This window comes from Carettochelys insculpta, chromosome 10 (assembly GCF_033958435.1).
Source record: "Carettochelys insculpta isolate YL-2023 chromosome 10, ASM3395843v1, whole genome shotgun sequence".
NCBI lineage: Eukaryota > Metazoa > Chordata > Testudines > Carettochelyidae > Carettochelys > Carettochelys insculpta.
This window is the reverse complement of record NC_134146.1, coordinates 26,129,402-26,138,816: the sequence shown is the minus strand read 5'-3', so window position 1 is coordinate 26,138,816 and position 9,415 is coordinate 26,129,402.

The window sequence follows — 9,415 nt, the reverse complement described above, 5'->3', positions numbered from 1 at the left end:
GTTTCCCTCCTTTTATCTGTTGTAACTGTGGCTACATCTACATTATTCCAAAACCGGATGTTTTTGGCCATTTGCATGGCCATTTAAAAGTTTACTAATGAAGCGCTGAAATACATATTCAGCGCCTCATTTGAATGCTGGTGGCTGCAGCACTTCAAAATTGCAGCAGCTCACGGCCGCACGGCTCATCCAGATGGGGGTCCTTTTTGAAAGGACCCGGTAACTTCAAAATCCCCTTATTCCAATCTGCTGGTAGGAATAAGGGGATTTCGAAGTTGGTGGGGTCCTTTTGAAAAGGAGCCCCGTCTGGATGAGCCACGCAGCGGCAAAAAGTGGCCATTTCGAAGTGCTGTGGCCACTGGCATTCTAATGTGCTGATTATGTATTTCAGCACTTAATTAGTAAACTTTGAAATGGCCATTGAAATGGCCATTTTTAAGTTTTGGGATAGTGTAGACACAGCCTGTATGTTTACATTATCTATGGACACGTTTAATCTTTTTTTTTAAAAAAAAAAATCCTGCTTAGCTCTTCACTTCAATTGCATCTTGTATCAAAGGGTTCAACAGAGGAACTTTTGCATTGTACGAGTAATATTTTGTTCTGTTAAAATTTGCAGTCTTTCACCTTCTCACAATCTAAGGACAGTACATGAAAGTGCTCTGTCTGCTTTCTGTGTAACATCCGGTTTTGTGTATCTTTTATTCAGTGCTTTTCTTCCAGCACAAAGGTGGCGGAACTCAAGCCCCAAACCCTCCCCTGCCCCCAAAGCCCAGCCCCCCTTCTGACAGCTTAACCCGCTCACCCTGCATGGGGTCCTAGCCATTTCCCACTGCATGGGGCCTGAGCCACCTCCCTGGCAGTTTAACTGCCCCCCAGCAGGGCCCAAGCCACCCCCAGCAGCTTAAGCGCCTGCTGGAAGCTTAACCCTGCCTCGGCAGGGCCTTAACCGCCCCCATGGGTGGCTTAACTGCCCCCCAGAGGGGCTCAAGCTGCCTCCCTGGCAGCTTAACCCACATCCTTGGCAGCTTAACTGCCCCCCTGGTGGACCCCCCCCCAGTGAGGTTCCCCGTTCCCTAAAGCTGGGTACCTCCAGCCCCCAAACTGAATGCACTCCTGGTTGCCCAGAGCCAGGTACCTCCAGCCCCTGCCAGCAGTTGAATGTGCTTCCTGTTCCCCAGAGCCAGGTACCTCCAACTCCCCAAATGCCTTCCCTGTTCCACAGAGCTGTGTACTTCCAGGTCCCTTCAACAGAATGCCCACCTGGTTTGCCAAAGCCAGGTACTTGCACCCTCCCTTCCTGAAGTCCCTCCAGATTCCACAAAGCCAGGTACTTCCACCCTCCCTTCCTGAAGTCCCTCCAGATTCCACAAAGCCAGGTACTTCCAGCCCACCCCCCACCCCCCGAATGCCCTCCCCGAAAGCCAGGTACTTTCAGCCTGCCCCCTCCAAATGCCCTCTCAATTCCACAAAGCCGCGTACCTCCAGTCCTCCAAATGCCCTCCTCTTCCCCAAAGCCAGATACTTCCAGTTCCTCCCCACCCCCGAATGCCCTCCCCATTCTCCAGAGCTGGGTACCTCCCCACAAGTGAATGCCAGTGACTTACCTTCCTGCTGCTGCAGGGGCCATACAAGCGGTCACACCATGCTAGGCTGGGCTACTGGGGTTGCTCCAGGAAGATGCCAGGCCATAGGTGCTGGGGCAGCAGGAACTGTGTATGTCCCGGCATGGAGCCACACGTGCATGGGGTAGGGGAGGGGGGCTCATTCAAAAATGGCAGCCCCTGGTGTTCCAGCAGAAAGAGACCCTGCTTTTTACCACATACACGCTCATTGAGTGGCAATCATGCTGCACAGTGAAGCGGTCTTCTGAAATCCAATTTCTGCTGTTTTTATCTGAGACATGGGAACCAAAATTTAATTCAGTATGTCAGGTAAGGGAATACAATTAATTTATACCATAGCCTATTTAGTGTTCTCCATCCTAGTCCGTATTCGTTGCTTCCTTTTTTTTTTTTTTTGTCCTATGCTGGCATTTTTTCAGAGGTCTTGGTGTTATCTATACGCCTAGAACTTTTTCCTAGTATGTTAATTTAGAATCGGGTAAGGAGTATATATAGCTCATTTTATGCCTTCCATTGCATTTGTCACTGGTGAATTTCGTGGGCAATAGTGTTTGCCATCCTCGGCTTTGCAAGGGTCCCTCCAGAGTTGCTTGGTCTGACTAACATAAACTATCATCTGTAACCTTTGCTGGTACTTTGTCTGCTCATTTTTTTGGGGGTTGTTAATAAATAGCTTAAACATCACTGGTCCTTACACAGTACAGCAGAACGTTATGATTTCCCCTTGTTTGAATTTTCATGATAAAAAAATGGCATTAACCCAATTACTTATCCACGTTAGTTCTTTGCTTCAGCCCTCCGTAAGTACTTCAATAACCAAATAAAAATTTTTGTTTCAGGCAGTCTGAAATTCTAAATGACAAGTCTTTATATAGTTTATTGATGGGTTCAAAGAACATTTAGAGAAATAACCCTTTCTTTTAGAACCCTGATTTAAAGGGAAGTATTATAATTATTAGTAGTTCAGCCATACCATTTAACAGTAGCTATCTTTCTAATATCTTTTCTAGTGAAGATCAGTAAATAGATGAATGGTACAGAGAAGCTAAATATGACTAATGTGGCACTGCTCACTTAATTCCTTGCTGGTCCATCAGAAACATGGACTCTTACAGCTTACCATAATTAAATGTATTTCTTTTAATGTTTTTAACTATTTTTTAAATTCTGGTTTCACCATCCTAAGGTAGTTAAATGTGGCCTGCTTAATTTACATTCTTTTAACTGTCTGTTAGGCTTTGATTTCCATTTTCTGAAGGATCTCTCCGGCATACCTGTTTAGGCATACTGGTTTACTTCTTCCCTTGTTAAGAAGTGTGTATGCCACCCGGGACTCTCCATTATTCCTTTAAATCTGTTTTCCAGTTTTGAAAGCTGAGCCCTCTCTCTTCTGGAAAGAAAAAGTTGTGTCTTGCCTCCCCTTTCTCTAATCATACTAACCTCATATTAAAGGCCTGCACATCTTAACTTTTACACCTGTACAACTCCTTAAGTAGAGCTATGCCTCTCCCCTTTCACAAATGCTGAAGTAGAATTCTATAACATAATACTGCTTTGCTTTGAATAATAAAGTAGTTAATCTTAAAATTTAAAGTCACTGAGTTGGTATCTAGTGAAGTTAAAGGGTCATTCCACAGCCACTGTTTCAAGCTCTGACAGACTGGTTGTGCTTACATTGATGTATAAATGTTTGCTTCCCTTTATTCCACCCTTTGGCTAGTCCTTCATGCCTGCTGTGGTTGCATATTTCACAGTTGGAGAAATGTTGCCTTAAATAATGTCCGTGCCAAATTAGGGATTTGAATTTCTTTGCTTTTGACTTGTGCCATTTTTATGAGCTTTGAAATCCTTTCTAAAATTAAATGTCATTGTTCTAGGGTTTAGGATTTTTTTTTATAACTTTCCTCATGATGCTGCATTTTATTACATAGTAGTCAATTACCTACTGTCTCATATACCCTCATTTCTTGCAGTAACTTGTGTATTATTTAGGCCTAAATCCTTCAGGAGAGGAAGGGAGAGGTTATTTTTGCTTCAAGGATCAAGTGATTAAGGCATCAAAATTGAATCTAAAAACAGTCTCAGTTTTGACATTCACCCATCTTATTTATGGGTAGTTAAACTCATTATCATTGTATTAGATGGTGCCCATTTTGATGTCTCACTTGTGTGCTCAGCATCTTTTCACTGCCTTCTTCTCCCTTTTAAAAATCTGTGGGGGAAGACTTCAATCTCGCTGGACACTCAGTGGCAGATTTAAGGGTGACAGTTCTGAAACAAAAAATTTTAAAAATCAAATGGAGAGAGAAATCTCTGAACTGCAAATTATTTGCAAATTTGACTCCATTAACTGTGGATTAAACAGAGACTGGCAGTGGCTCAAAGTTTACAAAGACAGTTTCTCTGCTCTGGGTGTTGATAGCTCCCCATTAGACGCTGACAATGGCTCACATCCCCCTGTCTGATCTTGTTTTTTCATCTTTTGATAAGTACTGTTGATACTGGGCCATTTCCACCTTGCTGAATAGACCTTAGCCGTGTCTACACGTGCACGCTACTTCGAAGTAGCGGCACTAACTTCGAAATAGCGCCCATCACGGCTACACGCGTCGGGCGCTATTTCGAAGTTAACTTCGACGTTAGGGGGCGAGACGTCGAAGTCGCTATCCTCATCAGGAGATGGGGATAGCGCCCTACTTCAACGTTCAACGTTGAAGTAGGGACCGTGTAGTCATTGTGCGTCCCGCAACTTCGAAATTGCGGAGTCCTCCATGGCGGCCATCAGCTGAGGAGTTGAGAGACGCTCTCTCCAGCCCCTCAGCTCAATGGTGGCCGCGTGGAGCGGCACCTTAAAGGTCCCCTCCCGCTCCCTTCCTGTGCAGGAAGCTGAGGGAACGTGCAGGCAGCAGCCCAGACACGCGGCCAGCCTGTACGTCCCTCAGCAGCCACAGGACCATCAATGGCCGCCCGGCAGCACCCCCCCCCCAGGGGACCCCCCCCCAAGGGGAGCCAGGGCAGCCAGCCCAGCCAGGTGGGCAGCCAGGCTGGCAAGCGGCAGCGGGGCCCCTCCTGGAGGGAGGCTGAGCTGCGGGACCTGCTGGGGCTCTGGAGTGAGGAGGAGGTGCTCCAGTTAACGGGGAGCAAGATGCGGAACGCGGATGCGTTCGCTCAGCTGGCCGACGGCCTGGCTGCCCGGGGTCACCCTGCCCGCACTCCTGATCACGTCAGGAGTAAGGTGAAGGAGCTGCAGCAGGGTTATGCCTGGGCCCGGGATGCGGCCGGCCGATCTGGGGCCGCCCCCGTCACTTGCCCCTTTTACAGGGAGCTCAGGGACATCCTGGGCTCCTGGCACACCTCCTCCCCTCCGGCCACCCTTGATACTTCGGCCGACGAGCCCCAGCAGGCCCTTCAGCCGGAGTCCGCCCCGGAGGTAAGCCCCGCACCCTGCGGGCCCCCCCGGAGCCCACCCCCAGGCCATCGCAGCAGGAGGAGGAGGAGGAGGGGGGCTCCTCCTCCGCAGAATCCAGGCTGCAGATCCTCCTCCTGCCATCCCGGAGTAGCAGCCGGGCCTCCGCCCCCCGGGGATCTCCAGACCGTGGGAGTGGACCGACAGGTATGTACCCCCCTCTGGTGTACACCCCTGGGCTTGAGGGGCGGGGGTAATAGATATGTGTCCAGGGCCCCCCACATGCTCACATGGCCATGGCCCCAAGGACAGCAGGGCCATGTCCCTCACAGCAGTGCATCAGCCCCTGCCCGCCCCCCACGACAGTGCCATGCCCCATCCCCGGGGCAGGGGGGAGCAGAACCTCGAGGGGCCCCCGGGAGGAGAGGGGTGGGACACCCCGCAACAGCAGCATGTGATGGAGTGGGGGGAGTGCAAAAGGGAGACTCAGGCTAGATATGAGCAACAAGAGCCGAATAGCTCCCAGGGGCAAAGGATGATCGTGGGGCTACAGCTGGCAGCTGACCACCTCTGCCCTGAACAAAGAGGAGGGAGGAGCCGAGCTGGCTTTGAAATGGCGGGGGGGGGGAGGACGGGGGCCGCAGGTAGAGGCTAGGGGAAGGGAGAGCTGGAAGGCAGCCAGCCTGAGGAGGGGGAAAGCTGCATCCCAGAGGGGCACCCCTTGGGGGTCTTCTTCCCAGGACGGGTTGGAAGGACTGTCTCTTCTGACACCTGGTGCTGTCACTCCTGGGAGAAACTGGGCATCTGTGGCCTAAGAAACCTTTCCTGTCAGACCCTGCAGAGTGAAGTGAGAGTCGCTCCCACCAGGGGACGGGGTGCAATGCAGGGGGACCCCTGAACCCCATCTATCACAGCAGCATCTCCCGGGGACGGGGATGGGGAACCTGCAGCACAGGGCTGGGGGGACAAAGGCCATGGCTCAGGGCCCACACTAACGCCTGTCTCCATTCTTCTTCCCCCCCACCCCGTGTCCCGCAGCTGCACCATCGGAAGGGCCGGAAGAGAGCGCCGGCGAGGCATCAGTGGTCCCGGAGACCCCTCCGGGGCCATCGCTCCAGGCAAGCCCCTTGGCCGAGGACCAACCGGCCCCACAGCGGGCTAGACGGCGGACCCCGCACCACCACCCGCCGACGGCGACGGACCCCCAGCTGCTGGCCATCCACCATCGGCAGCTGGAGGTGGCGGAGCGGCACCTGCGGGTGGAGCAACGCCGCGTCGAACTGCAGGAGCGGCCGCTGGCCTGGCGCCAAGAGGCATGGGGGGCCTACATGGACACTTTAAACCGCCTGGTGGATGACCTGGCCCCCCCCCCCCCCCCCATGCTGTGCCGGCCGCCGCAGCGCCCACCCTGCCTGCTCCACCAGCCGCACCACCAGCTGCTCTGCACGTCGCCGTCCCCTCCGCCGTCGCCCCGCCACCCACCGCCGAGGGCCGGAGCGCCGAGGGACCCCTGGAGCCAGCTGAGACTCGCTGGGCATATCTTCCGGTCCGCCCCGCCCCCAGCCAGCCCCGGACAGGGCTGCGGCCGCAGCAGGGCTCCCGGCCGCCCACGCCCAGTGCCGGACTTTAGGGGCGAGGAGCCTGGGACGTGGCCCCCCCTTGTATATAGTTGTGACATTAATTTGTGCCCCCCGTTTGCCCCCCCCCATGTAAATAGTTCTCCCCTTTATCATCCCTGGTTTTCTTTTTATTAGTGAACAAACTTTTTTATTACTATTGTTTTATTTGTACACATTACTTTTGTTCCACACGTTGTCTATAGTTTGTTCTTGTTTTATTTACAGTTAAAAAAAAAAGTTCTAAAAGAAAAAGCAGTTTAAGTTCAGCCACAAGTGCGTGCTGTCATTTGTCCAGGAAAAGTGGGAGGGGGGTGTGGTTGGGTGCTCCATGGTCTGGGCGTTGGGGCAGGGAGTGTTGTGGAGGAAGGGGTGGATAGTGGGGGGGCCTGGCAGAGTTCACCCTGTGGCCTCATCATCAAAGTGGGCCCGCAGGGCCTCCCGGGCCCGGGTCCCTTCAGGGTCCACCTGCTGACTGGGGGCAGCGGGTGGCTGCACGTCAGCCCTGCTGGCCTCCACAGCCCAGCCCTGGAAAAAGGCCTCTCCCTTGCTCTCCACCAAATTGTGCAGGGCGCAGCAGGCACCCACAATCAGGGGGATGTTGTTGGGGCCCGCATCCAGGCGGGTCAGGAGACATCTCCAGCGTCCTTTCAGGCAGCCAAATGAGCGCTCCACCACCTGGCGCGCGTGGTTCAGGCGCTGGTTGAAGCGCTCCTGGCTAGCAGAGAGATGGCCCGTGTACGGGTGCATGAGCCAGGGCTGGAGGGGGTATGCTGCATCTGCGATGACGCAGAGGGGCAGGGTGGTGTCCCCCACAGGGATCTCCCGCTGGGGGATGTAGGTCCCCGCCTCCAGCCCGTGGCACAGGCCCGAGTTCCGGAAAACCCGGGCGTCGTGGGTGCTGCCAGGCCAGCCCACATACATGTCCCAGAAACGGCCCCGGCTGTCCACCAAGGCCTGGAGGACCACAGAATGGTAGCCCTTGCGATTGATGTAGCGTCCTCCACTGTGATGCAGGGCGCGGATGGGGATGTGAGTCCCATCCAGAGCCCCGAAGCAATTGGGGAAGCCCAGGGTGGCAAAGGCCGCGATGGTGGCATCTGGGTCCCCCAGCCTCACGAGCCTGTGCAGGAGCATGGCATGCACATCCTGCAGGGAAAGCACATGGGACAGCACCAATGAGGGGTGAGCAGGGTGTGCGTGGCGTGGCCCTGCCCTGCCCTCCCCTCCCCAGGCCCCCCTCCGCTGCCCTGCCCTCCCCCCGTGGGTTCTCTTACCTGCATGAGGACAGCCCCGACGGTGGCCTTGCCGACACCAAACTGCTGTCCCACGGATCGGTAGCTGTCTTGAGTGGCCAGCTTCCAGACAGCAATGCCGACCCGTTGCTCCACTGGGAGGGCATGTCGCATGGCAGTGTCCTGGTGCCTGAGTGCGGGGGTGAGCCACTGGCACAGCTCCATAAATGTCTGCCGTCTCATCCTGAAGTTCCTGAGCCAGCGGTTGTCGTCCCACTCCTCAAGCACCAGCCAGTGCTGGTGGGGTAGCTCCACAGCCGCCGGCGTGTGAGGCGGGGTGGGGGCGGGGTGCTGCAGGGTTGGGGGTTGAGCCCTGCTGCCCTGGGGGCAGCTCCTCCTCCGGTGTAGCAAGGAGGTGCTCAGCTGCCTCCCACATGGCATGGATCAGGGCGAGCCCTGCTCCTGCCGGGAGGGCTGGGTGGACCTCTGGCTGCTGCTGCTGCTGGGGGTCCATGCCTGCGTCACCCGGGGTCTGTGTGCCTATAGCTCCTTAGACCGCGTGCTGTGCGGGCTGAGTGTGTCTGGGAGGGGCCCTTTAAGGGAGTGGCTAGCTGTTGCCCCGGAAGCGCTAGTCCGCCCTGTAACCCTGTCTGCAGCTGTGCCTGGCATCCCTATTTCGATGTGTGCTACTTTGGCGTGCAGACGTTCCCTCGCTGCGCCTATTTCGATGTGGTGCTGCGCAATGTCGAAGTTGAACATCGACGTTGCCAGCCCTGGAGGACGTGTAGACGTTATTCATCGAAATAGCCTATTTCGATGTTGCTACATCGAAATAGGCTATTTCGATGTAGGCTTCACATGTAGATGTAGCCCTTGTCAGCTCTGGCCCTCCCTCTTACTGGGACCCCACTCTTTAAATACCCCTTTGAAACCACCCCCCACTGATGAATCTGATGAAGTGGGTCTTTGCCCACGAAAGCTTATGCTCCAAAATATCTGTTAGTCTATAAGTTGCCACAAGACTTTTTGTTGTTCTCAAATTTAATTGTTTTCCATAAAAATAACTTATCCACATCTGGAGATTCTGCAAGCCTGTTCTAGGTGATGGGTGACTGAGACTCTAGTAGGTTGTGTTCACTGGTTAAAGCAGGAGTTGGCTGCCAGAACCAGGAGGCAGAGCCAAAATTCAGGACTTGGAGCAAGGCAAGGCAGGAACAGGGCTGGGAACAAATATGCACTATGATAACTGGTGTTGGTTACTTTGAGGAGCCATTAAACTGCTGCTGAGCTTTGGAGCCAGTGTGGCAAATCTTGCAATGTAGTCAGTCAGAGAGCTTACTGTAGTCTGTTTGAAGAAGGAATTTGTTCAGTTTTTCAAAAATTTTCACATAAAAAAAACACAGGTCATCATAAATTATATTATTATAAAGACCTCAGTTTTCAACAAAGTGTGTGCCTGGACCTTAGTACAGAATAATGGCATAGCTTCTGTTGAAAGTGAAAACATTTACACTTAAAAATTGCATCTGGGTG